Consider the following 25472-nt stretch of genomic DNA (forward strand, 5'->3'; position numbering starts at 1 on the left):
CCTAGCTTCCTATACTCAACCCCTTACCAGGCCTAGCATCGTATACTCAACCCCTTCCAAGGCCTAGCATCGTATACTCAACCCCTTCCCAGGCCTAGCTTCCTATACTCAACCCCTTCCCAGGCCTAGCATCTTATACTCAACCCCTTCCCAGGCCTAGCATCGTATACTCAACCCCTTCCCAGGCCTAGCTTCCTATACTCAACCCCTTCCCAGGCCTAGCTTCCTATACTCAACCCCTTCCCAGGCCTTGCATCCTATACTCAACCCCTTCTCAGGCCTAGCATCGTGTACTCACCCCCTTCCCAGGCCTAACATGCTATACTAAACCCCTTCCCAGGCCTAGCATCCTATACTCACCCCCTTCCCAGGCCTAGCATCCTATACTAAACCCCTTCCCAGGCCTAACATCCTATACTCACCCCCTTTCCAGGCCTAACATCCTATACTCAACCCCTTCCCAGGCCTAGCTTCCTATACTCACCCCCTTCCCAGGCCTAGCATCCTATACTCAACCCCTTCCCAGGCCTAGCATCCTATACTCAACCCCTTCCCAGGCCTAGCATCGTATACTCAACCCCTTCCCAGGCCTAGCATCCTATATTCAACCCCTTCCCAGGCCTAGCATCCTATACTCAACCCCTTCCCAGGCCTAGCATCCTATATTCAACCCCTTCCAAGGCCTAGCATCCTATACTCAACCCCTTCCCAGGCCTAGCATCCTATATTCAACCCCTTCCCAGGCCTAGCATCCTATACTCAACCCCTTCCCAGGCCTAGCATCCTATATTCAACCCCTTCCAAGGCCTAGCATCCTATACTCAACCCCTTCCCAGGCCATCACTAGACAGCCCAGACTCAATTATTTACAGACTGCCGTCATACAGCTGGAATATTGGTGAGTGTGGCGTTAAACAACAAACAAATATTTCATGGGCTCAATGTAAGTCTACACTAGATTTCCATGGAGGATTGTACCAGCGAAAGACAAATTTATAATAGATCCTGAATGTTTGAATCAGTCAATTTCTCTTTAACCTGCATTTTTACAAATCAAACAATACAAGCTGGTTTAATGGGCACCATAATATACAGGTAGTCAGTCCTTCACCACTAGCACAGCAAACCTGTTCACCAGTTCCACACAGACTGCTTCAAGTTACAAGATAAACCTTGCTCAGTGAATCACACAACTCTTTCCTTTTTGTTAGGAAACTAGACATTCTGCCATGGGCTAACTTTCCCCTGAATTCACTTCAAAGAGGACCGTCAGACCACTTATTTTCATCACATGCTTGAACAATGGCCAGTAGCATCAAGATCTTTCTTCGAGATGTCAGTTTTATATGCATAATATTTTCTCCACACGACATGTTCAATATATTTGTCACTCTATCCCCAGCATCCCTTGGGGATCATTGCATTGATCTGAACTACACTTATACAGTGGATTGAAGAATTGCAGATCATTGTTATTGATTAATATTGGGGAAATCATTTTGAATAATTCTCAAAATATTTTATATTTTATATGTACTCCTCATGTTACCCTGTCCTAGTTTGTGCCTTCAAATATTCTTAGCAGATGACATCATACTGTGTATTGCTGGGAGCACACCAAGAATTCACACATTGTACCTATGTGGAGAATCAAACCCAGGTCTTTGGCGAGTCCAGCTGACGCACTGACCACTAGGCTAACTTACCTGCACCCCTCAAAACCACAGGTAAAGGATAAAGCACAATTTTTTAGGTTTTCGTTGAGATTAAAAGTCACAAGGTACATGCAAAAACTAGATCTCAAAAGGATCAATGCAGATGTTTCCTTGATCTCGTAAGGTACCTACTAGACTCAAACTGTAATAGGTTAATAACACTCCATGCATCAATACATACATTAATTGGTATAAATTTATAATATTAAATGCTAGTTCAAGAGGAATTTGTTTTAAATGAAAAATATATTTGGTAAAGTATATCAATGATAATTATAGGTCTACCCAATACCAAACATAGCTTATGTTCCTTTTGTTCAACAGTATTGAATTACAGGGCCGAATCTCTTCAATGGCATCTGTCAGAGCAGGTGCACTCTGACATTTCGTCGAGCACCTTCGTGTATCCACCTGGCTTCGGAGGGAGAGGTTGAGCACACGTGTCTGTTTACTGATTGCTGTTATATGGTGATTTATGAAGTTGCCCTGGGATTGACTGCCAATCCGGCTGGCCATTTCCTCCAAGTGCCGGAATCAATCAAGCAAATCATCTGGTAGCTGGCAGGCACATCTAGGTGCTAGTAATTGCGGTGGTAGGTGACTACAGTGTCAACACAGACTACATCAACAGTGTAAACACAGACTACATCGATGACCAACACGTCATTAGACCCAATGGTCAAATCGGACACACAGAACATTGATAATGCTGACCGAGTGTAAACGTATTGATGTTCATCGCTTTAAGAGAAGCTGGGATATTGACAAGATGTGTTTTACATGTACAATAAAATAGATATATTTTCAGAAGTAAAATAACCTATTTTATTTTCTCCATCATTTAACTATTTATCTGCTGGAAGTAACTTTTGAGTCAAATACATGCATACTGGTTACCCTTTCTACCGGGTACCCACTTACTGCTGGGTGAGAATACACAGTGCATGTTAACAGTGGCATCAATACACCATGTATCAGCATAGACACAACATCTCTTTCAAAATTTAAGACAAAAAGGAGTGATAGTCTCCCCTTGAGATTTCATTACTGCAGTCTAATACGAAAAACTGTTCAAGACATATTAGCAACGATACAATACAACACCAAATAACAGTGGGTTCGTAACTCTGAGTTGACTGGGTTTACCTTCCTGATGAAGAACTTCCCATGGACTTCCATCGACCAAATGTCTATTAGTTGGAACAAAATCATGAAATCTTAGGATCATGATGCCCTGGAAAATGTGTCAAAGTGTTGAGATCCCATTTACTGTGTAACATGGGTGGTACAAGATTTGATTATAGCTGCTGTTTAGTGATCAGGCTTTCAGTTATGCCTGTGAATCATTACTGATAGGCAAGATAATAAGGTAGGTTTGGAATCAACATTTAAGTATAGCAGATCTGAATGAAATGTGCAAAGGAAGCTCTTGTCCATGTGTGATCTTCTATATGAGTTTATGGATCAGTATCAGTACAGAGAAACTATCATCTGCATCCTCATCATCACTGCCATCATCATCATCACCATCATCACCAACATCACCATCAACACCATCATCATCATCACCACCACAACCACCATCTCCATCACCACCACCAACATCACCATCATCACCATCTACATCATCACCACCACCACCACCACCATCTCCATCACCACCACCAACATCACCATCATCACCATCTACATCATCACCACCACCACCACCATCTCCATCAGCACCACCAACATCACCATCATCACCATCTACATCACCACCACCACCACCACCACCATCTCCATCACCACCACCAACATCACCATCTACACACCCACCACCATCACCTTCATCACCACCACCAACATCACCATCTACACACCCACCACCACCATCATCACCACCAACATCACCACCACCACCTTCATCAACATTGTCATAACCATCACTGTCATCATTCATTCATTCAGCCCTCAGATCTTAGTGTCCTCCTTAACGACTATTCACATGGTGGTATAGCCAGGCAACTGTGTGATACAACATGGATTTTGGCCGTGATTCAATGTGAGTCTGGCATCCCCTGTCACTATATGTGAGCCTCTGAATAACCATCACGTCATGTTCAGTGATTGGCTTTGCAAACATTCTCACTCCAAATTGGCAACGCATTAACAAAATGAGGTACTGGTTAGAGCATTTGACATTTGACATGAAATTCATAATACAAATCCATGCAAACACTTATTCAGGGGAATATATCACAGAAATTTCAAAATTTCCGTTTCTCCTGAAAATTTACATTTTTGGGAAACACAAAAATCCGTCATAAAACCCAACATGTAATATAGCTTAATGTTTTTAGGACCAAATATCAATCACATTGAAAATAAGTGTATGTTTTATAAGATTTCCATGCACATCGATCTGTTAAGGAGAAGAAATTAGGTTGAATTTGGTGCAAAGGCATTAAATTGAGTAAGAACCTCTCTTGACAATTCACACAGTAGCCATTTAGTTAGTGCACACCTACAGAATAAATTTTTGTTACAATGTTCTGATATCACCATGGTATTGATCTCTTAGCTGTGTTTGAAAACTGATTTGAGACCTGTCAAATCCAAGGAACCCATGCCCAATAAAACAGCCTGGCAGAACGATGAACTTTATAAAGTGACAAATAACCTGATAAGATCAACCCGACTTTTCCTTCAATCCCACAATGTGAGGTGAAATGGGGTTTAACGTCACGTCCAAGATTCTTGCACATATACAGCAACGTGCATGCATATGTGTGTGTCTGTTTGCTTGTACTAATCTGAACTAATGCCAATTTTATAGTGCTAGCCCACTGAGGCACCATCCTGCAGATTAACATGAATACCCCACTCAGACACAGTACACTGACTCCGAGACGAGTCCCTGTTTTAGCCTCATAATGACAAGTGCCAGGCAGGGCAACAACAAGTACCATAACTTTTGGTATGACGCAGCCAGGAATTGAACCCCAGACCTTCTCTGTCTGGGGGCACGCTCTACCACTCCACCCATCCACCACCCTACAACCAACACTGCTCACCTTCACCTGATTCATGACCAATGCGCTGTACACGTCTAAGCACACATATTAAGGAGAAAAATGGTCGTGTATCAATCCAGGTATAAATTACAGAAATATATACAAATAATAAGTTCTTGGGGAAATAGTATGACTGAAAAAACAATACATATCCATCAGAAACATTTCTGAACACTAAAGCACCACATAACATAAGACATAAAAAAGAGTATTACTTACATATAATAAGCTAGACGGATGCTCCAAGTCAACAAACTTCATTCATGTTTCCATGGTAACTCACTGACTCATCTGGAAAAAGAGAAAACCTATCTTAACACATTCCATGATGTATTTACACCAAGAACTGGTTATTGTAATCCATAAAAAAATAAAGAAATACATGTATAACAAATCCTCCCAGCCATTTCGATCAAAGTCACAAGAAACTCTTTAACTCAAAACTTTGCAGATTGTTATCAAGTTTAGCAATGGAGGGCGCATGTGGTCTCCTATGTTCTTGTACATTTATTGTTGGTCTTACATGTACCTGCAGATGGAGTTTCATCCTTGTCTTCACAATCTAAACATGGAGACTGAACATGAGACGTAGCTATACCGTATTCAATGTAATAAGCACCCCGCTCTAATAAGCACCCACGGCAATATTTGCTAATATATTGGCTGGTGAACAATCCCAATTAGCACCCCTTCCGATTGATCAATGTACACAAGACTTATTTATTCATGTATAATACGCACTCGTGTTTTAAATGCACCCTTAATCAAAGGACAATAAAATTCTGGAAAAATATATCTGTCGTATATAAACATCTCAGGCTGTCAGCATAAACCACAAAATTTACGATCTTTTTCACCAAAATAATATTCTAATAAGAACTCCCTATTTCTAATTTTGAGAGCGCCCTGGGCACTTATTACATCAAATACGGTACGTTTAAAAAAGTTTCAAGCCTTTGAGCATGTTGAACACATTCAGACGTTTTCAAACTATTGTTTATATGAGGTATGGCAATAACATGTTGAATGTATTTTCAGTCTGTGATTCTGCTTCATGTCTGAATTTTTAACAGTTTACATTGATGAGTATGTATGAAAAAGATTCCAGCAGGAAACTGCTTTATCATATCAAATGTAATTTATGTACATATTAAAGCTACGTTTATCCTGTACAAAGCAACAGATGACTACTGAATTCTTTCAAATTCTTGCCTCTTTTATATTTGAATATCAGCACAATTCCTTTAGTGGTATGAAGAAAGAACTTCTAAGACCTCACACCTCAGTAAAAGTGTCATTCGTACTTGAAGACCCCAACATGAGAATCTTTTAAAAAATTTGAAAACATATGTTTACAGAATACTATTCCTAACTTTAATCATGACCTGCATTTGATAAGATATTACTATGACAAAGAAAGTTATCTACATATTTCAGTGATAAGTTTAAAGGAAAGTGTTTAATTCTTAACCTGAGATGATACTGCTCTCTGTTTCCTCCATTTCTTAGTGGTAGAGTGTCCGCCCGGAGAGCAGAAGGTCCGGAGTTCGATCCCCGACCACCATCATACCAAAAGACGTAAAAAGAAGGTGCTTAACTGTGGTTATACTGCCTCCGCTCAGCATTAAGGGGCTAAAACAAGGACTGGTCGGCTCGGAGTTAGTATTCTGTGTCTGAGTGGGGTGTTCATATTAAACTATGGCATGGTATCTCAGTGAGCACACACGCACACGCACATGCACACACACACGCACATGCACACACGTCTCTACATATGTGCAATAATCTTGGAAGTGACGTTAAACCCAATATCATCTCACATCGCCTAGTACATTGTCCCCGTTCCTTGCACAACTATTCCCCTCATATCCACCTTATGTTGAATAAATACAACAACAAATCTAAACCTTAGTGTATGATCCTGTACCACTTAACCATGTGGACTGTAGGGGATTATGTGAAACCATGGTTATTGTAATGTGACTATAAATACCGTATTTGACGTAATAAGCGCCCAGGCCACTCTCAAAATTAGAAATAGGGGGCACTTATTGGAATATTATTTTGGTGGAAAAAAACAGAGTTGAAAGATACATTTCTTGGTTTATGCTGACGGCCTGAACTGTTTATATACGACAGATATATTTTTCCAGAATTTAATTGCCCATAATTTAGGGTGCATATAACACACGAGTGCGTATGATACACGAATAAATAAGTCTTGTGTACATTGATCAATCGGAAGGAATGCTAATTGGGACTGTTCACTTGCCAATATATTAGCAAATATCGCCGTGAGTGCTTATTAGAGCGGGGCGCTTATTACGTCGAATACGGTAGGTAAAAAAATGTAAAAAAACAAAACAAGAACATCTTACACATATTTTATATATATTCATACTGATTTGACAGATATGGTAAGGTTTGAAAGCATCTCCTGTTTTGGCCCCTTCCAATTAGGACACATGTCAAGACCAGCCTCATCAACCTGCCTTCCAAGGAATTGGTTGATCTGGAAAACACCGAGTTAATGAATACATTATCCTTCCTGCAAGCCACAACTTCATTAAGGATGCATTACATGATGATGAAGTGGGAGGGAGGGGGTAGAGAGATGGGAGGGAGGAGAGTGACAGCAGGATAAAAGGAAGTATGGGTCAAGTCAAGGGAAATCACTCTGTCCAGAATCTCCCCCTCACTTCCTGGTGTGAAGTATATTCATCCACGAATTGGGTCATGTGTGTGGGTAATATGTTTAATGACCAGCAAATGCTATAATGTACATATAATAGAATCCTTAAACAGCACAGGGACAAAATTAAATGGTGATCTCTGCCCTTGCCCTTTAGTTACATTCATCATAGCTGTAGATGGTATATACATAAGTGCCATGAATTAGGGCTGGGACGAGTCCAAATTTACTACCCTGGTACCCGACCCCCAAGTACCCGACCCTACCCGTGTACCCGCTGTAGGTCTCAAGAGATGGGCACAAAATGTCTGATTGGGAAACGTTTGACCAGAGCCCTGGCAAAAAGTATTTAGCTACACATATAAAACGATCAGGTCAGGCATACACTGAAGTTGACTGAAGCTTTTTCTTTATTCAAACATATAAAAGTCAGAATGAATTCCTGCACAGTCATAAAGAAATAAGAACATTTATAACTTGTAGTGCAACCACGGAGTTCCAGATATTTTTTTCTTTAAACAATATATCACGTGACTTAACCATGGGTCCACGTAGTCCTATGGGTACCCAGGTCCTACTCAGTACCCACCAGAACCGAGTACCCGAGCTACCCGTCCCGGCCCTACCATGAATGTTTACATTATTTCTCTTTGCCCTCAAACTGATTTTTTTACCACTGAATAAACCTAAAGAAGTATACTGCTCCTATCAACTCCTTGAAGCCTATTAAAAAAATTGTTTAATGAAGAAATGATTATGTCTGTTTTTGGTTCCGATACAGCTACAGATTTGTATCAGTGTTTTGACAATACACTGCTGGCACAGAGAAGAGTTCTGAATACATGTTCTATATAACAAACAAGGACTGTTCACAGTTTGTGGAGAACCCTTCTCACTATGCCAGGAAGGATGGTGTTACAGGAAGGATGGCGATGCTTATTCATCGAATCACTAGGATTACAGAGGTTCTCAGGATATATATTCATAAAATCCTTAGTCACACTTGAAGCATATTTTCATTCTGCCCAAATTTAGTTCAGATTAAAATACATAAAATTGCAGTGAAAATGTTCAGACCCTGTAGTGAAAAGATCTGTTTGACAGGAACAAATGTTTGGGTGCGTTTATGAGCGATGTTCCTGTATGTTGGTAATGTGCAACATTGAAAACACGGAAACTAATCTAAAACAGAATCACCAGTGAATACTACGACTGTCGAGATGAAGTATACTAAAGAGTTAACATAAAATGAGACTATTTTTACCACGATAACAGAGATATAATAAAAATACATTTCTTTACAGAATTTGCTGTTTTTAAAAAAAATGTAAATGTCAAATAGAGCATTTGTTCCAACCAGAACAAATATATTGCAAGTATTTGTTCCATGGTTATAATTCATGTATTCTTTCTTTCCCTACACCCTCAATAACCAAGCCCTGTTTTCAATATAGCTCATCAAAAAATCCCTCTTTTAGACACTTGACAGTTTCATAAGTTAGAATGTGTGTGTGAAAGTTCCTGTGTGACCGGAACAAATTTCAGTGTGATAGGAACCAAAACTTGACGCGACACGAACTTATACACACACGGAACCAAATTTTCTCTACAAAACAACGGACCAAGGCTTATATAGCCAAGGTCAACAGACATTTAGTAAGTAATAAATATAAATGTAAACAGTAATTCATCAGTGACATACTTGCACATCTCGTTCAGGATGGCAGACGGTCGATGTTCACAAAAATGGGGATTAACAATTAGGATTAGCATCTTATAAATAACAGAAATTAAGTGTTTCAAGGCATATAGATGTCATGGCTCCAGGGTAATGAGCCTTTGCACTTAAATGTTCTTCAGACAATGGGTGTTGTCAATCAGTCGCTATGACATAACACCCCGTGAAGATCCGGGGAAGGGTAGGTCTTCAGAAACCCATGCATGCCATAAGAGGTGACTCTGCTTGTCGTAAGAGGCTACAAATGGGATCGTGTTGTCAGGCTTGCTGACTTGGTTGATGCATGTCATCGTATCCCAATCATGTAGATTGATGCTCATAATGTTTATCACTGGACTGTCTGGTCTAGAGTCAAATATTTACAGACCGCTGTCATATAGCTGAGTGGGGCATTCAACAACAAACAAACTAACAAACTTACAAACAAACAAATCTGCATAACAGGCCACATTGCCCTCTCACATATTCCGAAAGTGACACTCACCCCTTCTCAAAGTCCCGAACTACCTCTGAAGCTGCCATGTCATGAGAAAGAACTGTACCACTGGGCAGGTGTGACGGAACTCATTTTATCATATAATGGGTAGGTTTCTCGGCAGGATAAAGCCAACGGATAAAAACGATATCCGTTGGGGTCATATGCGGATAAAGATGCAAATATCAAAGGTCAAGTAGGGACTACTTTCACTGTTTATAAACAAACATGGCGTCGCCCTCGTCATCTGGTGATCGAGTCAGAATTAACCATCGGGAATCTGGATAAACTACAGGGATAATTGCTATCATTATCAAAAGAACAGTCTAATATACTGAAAATCAGTGTCTAACTGTGACGTAGCTAAGGCATTTTATAAGTTTTGGCAACTTTGGAGATATAAATTTCGAAACGATTTTGCGAGAGCACGAGGCCTAGCCAAGCGGGATCAGTAGCCATATCTGTGCTTGTAGACCTCTGCGGCTTGAAACCTCTTCTACAAATGAAAATAGTTGGATTTGGAACCAAATATGTTTGAATTGTTACCTTGTTTCGTTTTGTCGCTGTGTGTACATCTGACTACACTTCTTAACGTTATGACAGACCTACTGTCAACAACGTCTGACCATGGCCGTGACGTCTCATAGACTAGGGTTAGAGTAGCTTCCCTTTGACAAAGGGCAGTTACTCTAGCGGACAGACCGATGGATTGCCGCGAAAGGAAAATATAAACCATTGTTGTTTTGCATATATGTTGCTTCGCCACTGTATAAGAAACGGATTTCAGTTGGAACTATATTGGCTACTGTCACTGTCCGACTGACACATCACTTACCCTATGACGTAATATATATATTAATGCGCGCATTCCAGGAAAACTCGCAATGTTTCGGTAATGTTTGTGAGAGACGGAAAGCGATTTTGAAGCACAGAATTAAAGAATGACATTATATGATAAAGAGGTTATCACGCTTGTGTGTTTGGGGATGGTAAATATCCTGTATTAGGAATAAACACTATGTATTTAGCTCGCCAAGGCTCGCTAAATACAATGTTTATTCCTAATGCAGGATATTTACCATCCCCAAACACACTCGCGTGATAACCTCTATATACTTAATCAATAAATTTGACGGCAGGCGACAATTCGAAGACACTTGACAGATGCAACAAATCCTGAACTAGGATATAAAATTAACAAGTTTCCTTCGGGTTAATTTGATTACTTTCATAAAAAGCATCAATTTCCATTAATAAAACATTAAACTATACAACTTACATACACACACTTTCCTTGTAGACTCCAGAACTAAATGCCTGACATATTGACTTAAAACAAACTTGGTCATCTTATATTTCAGATCTCTTACAACATATAAGGGCTAAAAAGCAACGTTTAAACATGAAGACCCTACATTCCTTCAAAAAATGGCCCCTCCACTGTTCAAACAAACAACTGCAAACAAAACAAATAAGATCATCGTGACTTTGTATTGAATTACTTTTTTTCATATTTCATAAAAATCATGATCACAAGCTCATGACGAAACTTCAGGAGTTAAAATTGTTTATTATTCTAGGAGCGTAAACCCACAAAACAAATAAGATCATTGTGACTTTGTATTGATATAAATTTTTTCATATTTCATAAACATCCTGATCACAAGCTCATGACGAAACTTCAGAAGTTGGTTTTTTTATTATTCTAGGAGCGTAAACCATTGACAAGTATTCAGTTATACTTGTTCAGCCCATAAACATGATACCCAAATCGTGACAAGATGTAGGGAGATGTCATTTGGCCATGTGCGAGACAGCTTTACACACAGTCAAGGCAAATTAACTAAATTTAGTCTCTTGACTGACTTTACCTATACCCTAGATGAGAAGTATTGGTGTAGAAATTGGCATTATGCCAGCTGGAGCCGGAGTGTACTGTCATTCTGGTTTACTTCCTTATAAACAGGCTGAACATAAATATCCAGAACACATGGCTCTGTAACTAACCAGGGGGCACGGGTGGCCCAGTCGTCTAGGGCGCCGCGATTCGCTGTGCAGAGTTGCGTCCCTTGAGTACGCCAGAAACCTATGATTGTGGGTTCAAATCCTGGTTCGCCCCAATTAAGTTTCTAGGTTTGTCAACACCATACCCGTGCTCGTGGGTTTCACCAAAGTGGTAAACGTCTTAGACCTGCATCACTTCAGGCTTTCCTCCCAAATTAAGCTGACACGCCGTGATATAACTGGAATACTGTTAAAAGCGGCGTTAAACCCAACTCACTCACTCACTCACTCACTCACTGTAACTAACCAGCTATCCCTTCATTGCTGAGGAATGCTGGTAGTGTTTGATTTACCTTAACAAAATTATACAGGTTTATAAAACTATTTTGAAACCACTAGTGACTGGTTATTTAATTTCATCTTTCATATTATCGCAATAGCTATTAAGAGTCCATACATGAATACCCAATAGACAATATGTCCTTGACTTGGACAAAGAATGATCACATTCATGACCTTTTAGGGGTCTCTTTAAATCAATAGGCTCTTAATTGAATCATAGACTATGTTCTGTTGTCTTAACACAATTATACACATCTATACAAAACTACTTCGAATTCACTTATGATATCTCATTTCACCTTTTATATTTATAACAATAGCTTTGGGGGTGCAAAATAAATGCCCAATAGACATGTGGTCCCAGACTTTTAAAAAAATGAATAAATCCATGACAGTTTAAGTGTGTCTTCGTTCAATAATTCACATTTAATTTAATCAGGATTCAACAGGGAAATTTTCTAATTGCCAGTCTGATGAAGTCTGAACAGAATTACCTCCCTTGAGCCAAAACTACAACACACATCTGTCCCTATTGCTGAAACTAAAATACATATATGACCCTTATGAAAAACTTGTCACACCATCTAAGCATCGTACTAAGCCTGTGTGTGGCCTTTGGGGTATGACATCACAACTTAATTGATGTTAGCTGGGCCCAACACCTACATCGTGATATGCCATGTCTGTGTAAAGTTGTGGAAATAGCTTCAGCATGTTTAGCATCTGGCTTGATTATTCTTGTATGGCTAGAACTACCTGATGAATGGGATGAAGAGGGGGAATGTTGTTCTTAAACAGCAATCAGCAATATTACAGCTTCATCTCGGCAATGTGGATGTAATTGAGTCCGGACCAGACAAACCAGTTGTTGATCAAATACATCTGACTACCCGATCAAATATGGTAGTAAGTGAGTGAGTATGGTTTTACAATGCTTTTAGCAATATTCCAGCAATATCACAGCGGAGGACACCAGAGTGAGTGAGTGAGTGAGTGAGTGAGTGAGTGTGTGAGTGAGTGTGTGAGTATTGTTTTATGCCGCTTTTAGCAATATCCCAGCAATATCACGGCGGAGGACACCAGAAATCAGCTTCACACATTGTACCCATGTGGGGAATCAAACCCGGGTCTTCAGCATGATGAGCGAACGCTTAAACCACTAGGCTACCCGACCTCCTCTCAAATATGGTATATTCTTACAACGAGCAATGTGGGGTGTTTAGACCTTTTCTAAGCCAGGTCAACTAAAGATGGGGTGGAGTGTGAGATGAAGAAATTAAGGATATCAGTCAGGCCACACACTGTATTTAACCACTACATCCTCAGTAGTCAAGTCTTGATCAGACAAACCAGTGGTCGATGGAATGAGCAACAATTGATGTCAGGTTATGATGACACTGCCACCATCAGAACCAGATTAAATCTGCTCGTGAATAAGCATGATTGTTTTAGTTTGCTTGTTGTTTGATGCCAGACTCAGCAATATAACAGCTATGTGACGGAGGTCTGTAAATAATCGTGTCTGGATCAGACAATCCAGTGATGACATCATGAGCATTGATCTACGCAAATGGGTCACAGTCAACTAAGTCAGCGAGTCTGACCACCTGATCCTGTTTGTCGCCTCTTCCAACAAGCATGGGTTGCTGAAGAACAATTCTAACCCAGATCCTTATGGGACAATCAGTAGTAGACACTAGGGACCTATTCAGATGGAACTTAAGAATTTTGGTTGACACATACCACATGATTATGCTGAGATAAATATTTATAGTAAGAGGATAGAAATAAACATAAAATTTATTCAGTGAAATTTGTATTCAGATGCTACTTTTACACCAGCTCAAGTATCCCAACGAAACACAAGGTCATCATAACCGCTCAATATATTTCCATGTGATTACCTCACAGATGAATTATCAAAATGTTTGACAAGGGTTTCCACTCCAGTGACTAGAGTCAACATGGCACGAGAGCAGTTTAATCTAGTTACATCTTATGAGAAAAATATATCCATTTGTCAGTGTCACAGGATTCAAACTTTCCTGAAAAATCTCAACAAAGTCACTATCTTTTCTCAATGTAAAGAACAAAATGACTTAATTCATCATTTTTTTCAATACAGCATCTATCAAGTCTCATTCATCATTCTGATGCTCTTCCTTACTCCAAGATAAGACGGATAAATGGATTCTTTAGCCAAAAAATCCTACCCATTAATCATTTTTTCAAATGTCTAAACTTAATAAAATGTAATTCCTGCTTCATTGGATAAATTCCACATAAACATGTCTCTGTATCCATCAATGGTGGAACAGAAGAAAGGAAATGGCTGAAAGAATTTCATGAAACAAGTACTTACACTAACACCAACAAGTCCCTGCTTCAGGTCAGATAAAACATTCATATTCTTAACAATGTTGGGTTTTATCATGTTTTCTTCTTTCACAGTTATTTTGATTTCTGCTTCCAAACAAACTGACAGACATTTTACCAGAACATGGGTTACATAACCATTTGCCAAATCCTTTTGGGTGAAAATAGGTTTCATCTTTCTTTTTCTACAGCAACTGTAAAAGACAAATTTTAGATGCAGCCACTAGGCCAAAGCAAGAATCTGGTAAAATGTTATAAACACTGTCGTTGATACACTCACAGCCACTAAGCCAATGTCATGTGCAGCGTTAATAAGCACATAAATTTCCACCACCTGACTGAGATCACATTTTCATTTCACGTTCATTCAAGACATCACATTGTCCTTGCTTCTATAAACATACTTAAAGCCGCTAGAGGTTAGTATTCTTCCCATCAGACTGATTCACAGAAAATTGGTGAGACAGGGATTAATGTCACGTTCCAAGATTATTGCACTTGTAATTGTATAGCAATGTCTACTCTTACACAGGCTTTGAATCACACATGTACTTACATACAGGCTTTGAATCACATGTTCTTACACACAGGCTTTGAATCACATGTTCTTACACACAGGCTTTGAATCACATGTTCTCACACACAGACTTGGAATCACATGTGTATACACACACAGGCTTGGAGTCACACATATACACACACACAGGCTTGGAATCACACTTGTACTCACACACAGACTTGGAATCACATGTGTATACACACACAGGCTTGGAGTCACACATATATACACACACAGGCTTGGAATCACACTTGTACTCACACACAGACTTCGAATCACACGTGTATACACACACAGGCTTGGAGTCACACTTGTACTCACACACAGACTTGGAATCACACTTGTACTCACACACAGACTTCGAATCACACGTGTATACACACACAGGCTTGGAGTCACACTTGTACTCACACACAGACTTTGAATCACACGTGTATACACACACAGGCTTGGAGTCACACTTGTACTCACACACAGGCTTGGAGACACATTGTACTCACACACAGACTTCGAATCACACATGTACTCACACAGGCTTGGCATCTCTCACATTCCTCCACTACAGTGGCTGTAATCTATCAGTCACCACTATCTATTTCTGTCTCATGTCTAATTATCGTGGTAATGATACCTACACATAAGGGTGCATATATTGGCATAATGTCAGCACGAACACTGGATGCAAGCTCCTTCCATAGTTTCTGTACACTATGATGTAAATGGCGTGCATGTGTGCGTGCAGTGTTTATAACCCCAAGATAAGGAGAAACTGCAGTGTTTATAACCCCAAGATTAGGAGAAACTGCAATGGACTTAATACCAAGATTAGAAGAACCTGAAATTATGTTGGAACTGAGTTTGGGAGAGACTGCACTAATTATTGCACTAAAATCAATAAGGTATTTACAACTAACTTCAGTACATAGACAAAACAGAAAGTTTTTACTTTACAAATACTAAGGTATAGCAAGACTCCAACAATCAACATACCAAACTGCACTAGGTGTTATTTTTCTAACAGTAGCGAGGAGTAAGATGACTTTATAAAGGAACACCCTTCATGTACATTCCAGAGGCTGCAGCCCTATCTTTATGGCCTGTACTCCCAGATAGGCGAGCCTGTTGATACAACATAGATAGTCCCCCAGGTGGGAGTCCACATGCTGCCGTGCTCCCTGAACAGAAAACAACTCTCCACCTCCTCCTCCTCCCTGGTAGCTGCAGAATCTCCCTCATCTCATCCGTCCCCACAACAAGGAAGTGCGGGAGGGCACTGGCCTGGATGACACACTGGAAACAACCTCGTGCACACCTACTAGGAACAATGTACCAGATACAAAGACTATTGACTCAACTGACATTTCCATTTCAAAAAGATATTTTGAAATTTTTATACCACGTTTATTTTGATATTTTTCCATTGCAAACATGAAAAAACTTTTGTAAGCAATCCAAAAGTTGAGTCATCCACCGTGTCTGGTTGGATTATATCTGTGGTGTTGACAATGTGAAATAATGAAATTCTTCATATTCATGGATACATACAACTTAAAAGAAGTAAAAGAACACCTGATTCTTGTATATATCTAAACGGATTAACTGGCCATGACAGATTAAATATAGTCAAATAAAATACTTGGGTGTTCTTTAACTTCTTTTGAGTAGCAAATCATATAAGTAAAAAATCCTGTCAAATTAGGATTTGCTTAGTAACATGCAAGATAATACTACCTGCTGTACAACAAGTGTTCTTAGTGATAGACCTTAACATGAAGAACGTCTATGACATCGCTAAGATGGGTGGATGGGTGAGTGAATATTTCTTTTAGCAATATTCCGGTAATATCACAGCATTGGATGCAAGAATCATGGCATCACATCCTTGTACCAGAGTGGGGCAAGAAAATCTCGAGTCTTTGATATGATGATTGAATAGTAGCACCACCAATGCTTACCATCTTTTAACATGAGTGAGTGAGTGAGTGAGTTGGGGTTAACGCCGCTTTTATCAGTATTCCAGTTATATCGCGGCATGTCAGCTTAATGTGGGAGGAGAGCCCGAAGTGATGCAGGTCTCAGACGTTTATCACTTCGGTGAAAACCACGAGTATGGGTATGGTGCTGACAAACCTAGTAACATAATCGGGGCGAACCGGGATTCGAACCCACAATCATAGGTTTCTGGCGTCCCTAAGGGACGCAACCCTGCACAGCGAATCGCGGCACCTTAGACTTCTGGGCCACCCGTGCCCCCTCTTTAACAATGAGATTACAGTAAATAACAGTGAGTGAGCGAGTTTGGATATATCAAAGCGTGTTAGCTTAATGTGGGAGGAAAGCCCAAAGCGATCCAGGTCTCAGAGGTTTACCACTTTGGTAAAACCCACGAGAACGGGTATGGTGCTGACAAGCCTAAGACGAGAAACATAATAGTGGTGAACTAGGATACCAACCCACATCTCTAAGAATAAGAGAAAATCCATAATTCTTCATATCTGTGACTCCTGATAACTGATCTTTTTTTACACGGTAGGAACTGAAAAATATATTTAGCTAAAAAAACCTTGATCATAAATTGGCCCATAACTTTCTGAGAATTAATTCCTTTGTTATTACCACAGTTGACAACCTCTGATATTGACCAAGTTTTAATGGCATCCTTCGAACACCTCAGTCCACCACAGGAAATACGGAGCCCACAATTCTTGGAAAATCTGAGATTTTCAGGCACCATGGAAGAAAAGAAGAAATGGGTATTATCATTGATGGGTATCGTGGACAGAGTAATGTCATCAGATCTTCTCTTGGCGCCTTAAGCTAATAGAATTAGAAGAAAGTACTCAACAATAAAACTCCAATAGGACATTTTAATTGGTTTAGATTTTCCATGGGAAATGCGAGGATTCAATTAATATGAAAAGCAACTTGCTAGCTTTGGCTACAGAATAAATCAATTGGAATTGGTGAAAATATTCCATCGTGATGTGAGTATGTATACAACTCAAAGCAAATTAAAGAACACCCACAGTTGGAAGAATAAGTGTTGCAATAACCAAGAGTGAGATTAACTATACTCATAGGAAAATATGTTCAAGCTAGAGGAATGAATTTATATGCTCACATGTACAATTTATCTATTAACTACACACACAAACAAATCAATATATTCAAATATGTTTGGAAATCAAATAAATGTTCATATCTTTAATACATGTTAATAACAGGCATAAAAAAGTTTAAGAACTGATAAAGCTAAATTTTTATAAACTTTATAAACATATCATCCTAAGCACCAGAAAACATCAAATCTTTACCCAAAAAAGAACAAATTCCAAAAGTTGCGGAAAAATCTAAAAAACACTTACACTGCATGGCATCAACTGAATTGGAAAATACATTCGATCGTGGTTGCCTCCACAGAGGCAGCGATACTGACAATGCCTGTTCGCACTACCCCAAGAAAATATCTCTACAAGAGCTATCCTGATGTTTAGAAACACAAAGTAATCAAGGATGAATCCGGGAGGCTGTGGAAAGGAAATTAGTGCCATTGACTTGACAAGCCATTAATACCACCGGCGTGTATTATCATCAAATACGTGTAAATTGCTCTCGTTGCTCATTATGACTTAACTTCCTAAAACTGATCAAGAAGTTTTTGACATCAAAACATTTTCAATAGTTTTTGAAGTGTGAGTAATGTCTTGCAGCTTTTTACCCATATGTTTTCAGTGCCAAGTTTTCTTCTGTATCAAATATGTATGGAATATATTACCAGAAAGTTCCGGAAACTCAACAAAATGGTTTTGAGGTTTGACAGCAATACCTGCACAATAATTTGAATAGAGTTCCTGCAACTATATTGGGCGTCGATTGATAATGTTAGTTGCTATTAGCAGTCAGGGATATATCTAGGATTCCAAAACTAAGTGCCCTTGGTAGGAAAATTGGGAATAAATTGTGAGAATGTTCAAACTTTGCCTTTTTTTAATGTTCGTATTTTTGTAAATTTTGAGGAATTGGGAAATTCTACATTCTTACTGGGAATTTTTACTGCACACTTGGGACAGAATATTTGTCTCTGAGCAGGTCTAGATAAATCCCTGGCAGTATTCAGACCCATTAGCAGTACCATATTCACATCCATTAGCAGTACCATATTCAGACACATTAGCAGTACCATATTCAGACACATTAGCAGTACCATATACAGACACATTAGCAGTACCATATACAGACACATTAGCAGTACCATATTCAGACACATTAGCAGTACCATATTCAGACACATTAGCAGTACCATATACAGACACATTAGCAGTACCATATTCAGACACATTAGCAGTACCATATTCAGACACATTAGAAGTACCATATTTAGACACAATTAGCAGTACCATATTCAGACACATTAGCAGTACCATATTCAGACACATTAGCAGTACCATATTCAGACACATTAGCAGTACCATATTCAGACACATTAGCAGTGCCGTATTCAGACACAATTAGCAGTCGCATATTCAGACACAATTAGCAGTACCATATTCAGACACATTAGCAGTACCATATTCAGACACTTTAGCAGTACCATATTCAGACACATTAGCAGTACCATATACAGACACAGTAGCAGTACCATATACAGACACAGTAGCAGTTGCATATTCAGACACTTTAGCAGTACCATATTCAGACACATTAGCAGTACCATATTCAGACACATTAGCAGTACCATATTCAGACACATTAGCAGTGCCGTATTCAGACACAATTAGCAGTGCCATATTCAGACACAATTAGCAGTACCATATTCAGACACATTAGCAGTACCATATTCAGACACTTTAGCAGTACCATATTCAGACACATTAGCAGTACCGTATACAGACACAGTAGCAGTACCATATACAGACACAGTAGCAGTACCATATTCAGACACTTTAGCAGTACCATATTCAGACACATTAGCAGTGCCATATTCAGACACATTAGCAGTACCATATTCAGACACATTAGCAGTACCATATTCAGACACATTAGCAGTACCATATTCAGTCATATTAGCAGTATTCATCTCATTTATCAAATCATTAGCATCCTCAGATTTGAATTTTTGAACAAGAGTCCAAAATGTCTATGTGTGAGAATCAGTGGGAAACTGCTTCCCCTACAACTGTCTACGCCAGGCACATCGTTCATTACAAGCGAACTCAGTGACTTGGACCAGGCTCTCACTTGAAGCACAGCTGGTTGCTGCTAATTTGTGTCTTAATCACAGAAGACATAAACTGATTTACCATAGATAATCTGTTTTCTGTCGAAGACACATGATCACCCATTTCATCTTTGAAGAATTTACATTGTGTATAAACCAATTTAAAAGAAGCAAAGCACATGTTCTAAACAACTTATTCCCTTGAAACCATTCATAACAAGTCTACACTATGGAAAAAAAATGATTAACGGATGTTGTGTTTTTTTCAATCTTCAAAAAGTGATAAAAATGCTAAACTTGTGATGTTTCTGCAGAGACTATTGATAAATACTTTCTGTTTAACATTAGTGTTAGAATTGTTCTTTGAAGAAGAAAATATGGGCAAGTGGTTGGTAAATAGCACCAAGTGGATGGGGGTTTGCAGTGCATGCAGGTTTAGTGCAACCATGATGGATCACAATAGTGTCTGCCCTTCCTCATCACATCACATCCAACACTATTCACATCTAGCCACTTTGACCTCCATCTTCACTGCTCATGGAAGGCTGACATAATCAGGATTAGGAATATAATTTGGTTAACTAACCAAGTGAGGGAAGGAACGAATTATGTAGTGATGGAGTGAGGGAAGAAAGAAAGGAGTGATGGAGTGAGGGAAGAAAGAAGGGAGTGAGGGAAGAAAGAACGGAGTGATGGAGTGAGGGAAGAAAGTAGGGAGTGATGGAGTGAGGGAAGAAAGAAAGGAGTGATGGAGTGAGGGAAGAAAGAAGGGAGTGATGGAGTGAGGGAAGAAAGAAGGGAGTGAGGGAAGAAAGAAGGGAGTGATGGAGTGAGGGAAGAAAGAAGGGAGTGATGGAGTGAGGGAAGGAAGGAAGTAGTGATGGAGTGAGGGAAGAAAGGAGTGATGGAGTGAGGGAAGAAAGAAAAAAGGGAGTGATGGAGTGAGGGAAGAAAGAAGGGAGTGATGCAGTGAGGGAAGGAAGGAATTAAGTAGTGATGGAGTGAGGGAAGAAAGAAAGAAGGGAGTGATGGAGTGAGGGAAGAAAGGAGGGAGTGATGGAGTGAGGGAAGAAAGAAGGGAGTGATGCAGTGAGGGAAGGAAGGAATTAAGTAGTGATGGAGTGAGGGAAGAAAGAAAGAAGGGAGTGATGGAGTGAGGGAAGAAAGAAAGGAGTGATGGAGTGAGGGAAGAAAGAAGGGAGTGAGGGAAGAAAGAAGGGAGTGATGGAGTGAGGGAAGAAAGAAGGGAGTGATGGAGTGAGGGAAGAAAGAAGGGAGTGAGGGAAGAAAGAAGGGAGTGATGGAGTGAGGGAAGAAAGAAGGGAGTGATGGAGTGAGGGAAGGAAGGAAGTAGTGATGGAGTGAGGGAAGAAAGGAGTGATGGAGTGAGGGAAGAAAGAAAAAAGGGAGTGATGGAGTGAGGGAAGAAAGGAGTGATGGAGTGAGGGAAGAAGGGAGTGATGGAGTGAGGGAAGAAAGAATAAAGGGAGTGATGGAGTAAGGTAAGAAAGAAGGGAGTGATGCAGTGAGGGAAGGAAGGAATTAAGTAGTGATGGAGTGAGGGAAGAAAGAAGGGAGTGATGGAGTGAGGGAAGAAAGAAGGGAGTGATGGAGTGAGGGAAGAAAGGAAGTAGTGACGGAGTGAGGGAAGAAAGAATAAAGGGAGTGATGGAGTGAGGTAAGAAAGAAGGGCGTGATGCAGTGAGGGAAGGAAGGAATTAAGTAGTGATGGAGTGAGGGAAGAAAGAAGGGAGTGATGGAGTGAGGGAAGAAAGAAGGGAGTGATGCAGTGAGGGAAGAAAGAAGGGAGTGATGCAGTGAGGGAAGGAAGTAGTGATGGAGTGAGGGAAGAAAGAATAAAGGGAGTGATGGAGTGAGGTAAGAAAGAAGGGAGTGATGCAGTGAGGGAAGGAAGGAATTAAGTAGTGATGGAGTGAGGGAAGAAAGAAGGGAGTGATGGAGTGAGGGAAGAAAGAAGGGAGTGATGCAGTGAGGGAAGAAAGAAGGGAGTGATGCAGTGAGGGAAGGAAGGAAGTAGTGACGGAGTGAGGGAAGAAAGAATAAAGGAGTGATGGAGTGAGGGAAGAAAAAAGGGAGTGATGCAGTGAGGGAAGGAAGGAATTAAGTAGTGATGGAGTGAGGGAAGAAAGAAAGAAGGGAGTGAAGGAGTGATGGAAGAAAGAAGGTAGAGATGGAGTGAGGGAATGACGAAGGTAGTGATGAAGTGAGGGATGAATTAAGAAAGAGTGAGCGAGTGAGTGAATGAGTATGGTTTTACGCTGCTTTTAGCAATATTCCAGCAATATCATGGTGGGGGACACCAGAAATGGGCTTTACACAAAATAAAGAAAGAAAGGCAATAAATGAGGGAAGAAAGGAGACAGTGATGGATTGAAGGGAGATCATGCATTATATAAGTAGTTTACTATATACCAAGTATCATATCATTATATAGTAACTGATACTTCAAATATCTGTCCCTTTCCCCCAAACAATGCCTATTATCTTATCTGATGTTGACAACTACTCACATGTCCTCCACATGTAGGTCAAATATGATAATATAGTACTGATCAAACTAAGCATTAAGAGAACATTCAAATCTTATCACGGAAGTAATTTATTTTATACAAAACTCTGTCAATTTGTCTCGTACAATTCACATCAAAAGATTTCTAAGGCAGCCTGCTACGTCTGAGTAGGTATAGTACAGCAGTATAACATTTAACATACTGTACAGAGATGAGAATCAACCAGATAACATTCCTTTTTAACATGTTGATTTACAGTAGCACACTATTGGCTGGCTTTGCCTTGTGCACGTAACTTGTACTTGACGCACAAAAGAAAGTGGATGTCCAACAGAGCCAACAGAGTCCTTATAAGGAGAACTTGTAGCCATTCCCAACTAAGTAACAGAAAAGTAAGTATAAAACTATCCCAATTGGTACCCATAACACACTCAACATTCTTCATATGTACAAATACAAAATATTGAGAAATGTTTCTTATAACAGAAAACTTTCCCCACAATGATTATTTACAAACATGAACGTTGTTTTTGCTTCAGTTGTAACAGGGAAGTATGGGTGTGTCCCCCCTGGTGTCGACATGCATCACCACATGTGTCTGTTGGTAACAACAAACAGGTCCTCCCTGCTGAGTCACACTATGACCTCATGTGTCTCACACCATGATGTGAGGGTGTGAGGTAATACTATCTCTGTTGTAACACAGTCACATCTCATCGGAGCAACAGGGCACTCATGTTGCAGTATGTCACTGTGGCCTCTATTGCTGACCCATGCTTCAAGATGTCACTGTGGCCTCCATTGCTGACCCATGCTTCAAGATGTCACTGTGGCCTCCATTGCTGACCCATGCTTCAAGATGTCACTGTGGCCTCCATTGCTGACCCATGCTTCAAGATGTCACTGTGGCCTCCATTGCTGACCCATGCTTCAAGATGTCACTGTGGCCTCCATTGCTGACCCATGCTTCAAGATGTCACTGTGGCCTCCATTGGGGTAACAGGGACTTATGCTTCAAGATGTCCCTGGAGAACTGGGGTAACAGGGACTTATGCTTCAAGATGTCCCTGGAGAACTGGGGTAACAGGGACTTATGCTTCAAGATGTCCCTGTAGAACTGGCGTAACAGGGACTTATGCTTCAAGATGTCTTAGGAAAACTGGGGTAACAGGGACTCCTTTTAATGTCTTTCAGAATGATGCGGCCAGGGATCAAACCCCGGACCTTCTGCTCTCTGGGCAGACGCTCTACTACAAGACTACGGAGGCGGTCTGGTGTTACACAAGTAACACGTTAGTAATACCACAGTAACACTATAGCAACACTGTAGGAGCATGATGCAGGGTGATGATAGAGGCAGTAAGTTCAATCTACAGGAAAAGTATCACAGATCGGTTGAGTCATCATCAAACTTGGCTCTGAGTAGTGATACAGGCAGGAATTGATGATTCAGCATAGCAGGAAGGTGTCACAAGGATTAATGATGCTACACACACCAGCATGACTTAGTGTTTACACTGAACATGCTGTTGCATCACATGCTATTAGTGTTGAGAGTTTATCCAGGAACTGATAAACATGATTCCCACAGCTGAAGAGTGAGATGAGTCTACAGGTTGAACAGGCCGACAATGCAGCCAGGAAGCACTAGGTATAAATAGGAAACTGAGAATGCTTTGCAGCATACTTGTCACTGAAACAACTACTTTAATTTTTCTTTCATGAATGCATGAACAGAACTGCATATTTATTCTTCTCTGCACACCAGAAACCTATGATTGTAGGTACGAATCTCGGCTCCTCCCAATTATGTTTCTAGGTTTGTCAGCACCATACCCGTCCTCGTGGGTTTCACCGAAGTGGTAAACGTTCAAGACCTGCATCACTTCGGGCTTTCCTTCCACATTAAGCTGACACGCCATGATATAACTGTAATACTGTTAAAAGCGGCATTAAACCCAACTCACTCACTCACTCACTATTCTTCTCTGCACAGGAAACTACTACAAAGCGAGACTACTCAGGGCCTTATTTTGCACATGCAAATAGGCCTCTTTTTGGTTCAGATGTTGTGTTTCACACAATAAACGTAGCCCTACAACTGTCATTAATTGATGTGAAAGTATAGGCGTGACAACAGTCTTACCGCTACAATCTCTTTGTACACGGGGGCTCCTAAGTCCTAAGTTTGCCACAAATCTAAATACTACCCCTACATTCCTCAGTGAGTAATATTGCCTTCTGCTATAGTTTGTATTGCATATGCAGCTATATCATGACCATCTGTAGATATTAGTCTGGACCAGACAAACCAGTGGCTTATAGCATGAGCACAGGTGTATGTCGCCATGGCTACAAGTCACACACTGCAACCAATCAGTCCTCATTTTGGACAAGCATTTGGTCTTACCTATTCTAGCCTGAAATCACAACAGGGTTTGATATGTTAAAGTGGTGCAGAGAGTAGAGAGATATGTGTCAATACACTTAAAAATATTCAATGCTATCACACAAAATGGTTCAAAAGTAGAATGGTTGTTTAGGTCACCATGTTAACAGGTCGTATAAAGACATCACAAGGAATTAAAATTGTCAAAATATATTCATGAAGTTGTCCCATGCATTGCAATAATCACTGTCATGTTCCACACTGACAGACAGTGAGGTTTGCACACTCCTCTTTTTCAAAAACACCTAAAATGACAACCTATCGTGTCTTTTGTTCACTTTGTGATGTGACTTGAAATGAGTGTGTACCCTCCTGTT

The 25472-nt window shown here is 40.1% G+C and overlaps 1 protein-coding gene across 5 annotated transcripts in view; it reads right to left on the bottom strand.

Annotated features, from left to right (window-relative positions):
- The window catches only part of LOC139444629 (protein kinase C delta type-like), a 133658-nt gene that overhangs the window by 37034 nt on the left and 71152 nt on the right, over positions 1-25472 (bottom strand). For 4 of the 5 annotated variants that reach the window (XM_071225543.1, XM_071225546.1, XM_071225544.1 and 1 more), the window contains one exon: positions 4991-5062. The gene's annotated coding sequence lies outside the window, so the exon portion shown is untranslated. Of the gene's footprint in view, positions 1-4990; positions 5063-6242; positions 6702-25472 lie in introns of those variants that run through there. The other variant, XM_071225547.1, reaches the window with a different exon arrangement.

The sequence above is a fragment of the Haliotis cracherodii genome, unplaced genomic scaffold (assembly GCF_022045235.1).
Source record: "Haliotis cracherodii isolate W230 unplaced genomic scaffold, xgHalCrac1.p SCAF_6, whole genome shotgun sequence".
Taxonomy (NCBI): Eukaryota; Metazoa; Mollusca; class Gastropoda; order Lepetellida; family Haliotidae; genus Haliotis; species Haliotis cracherodii.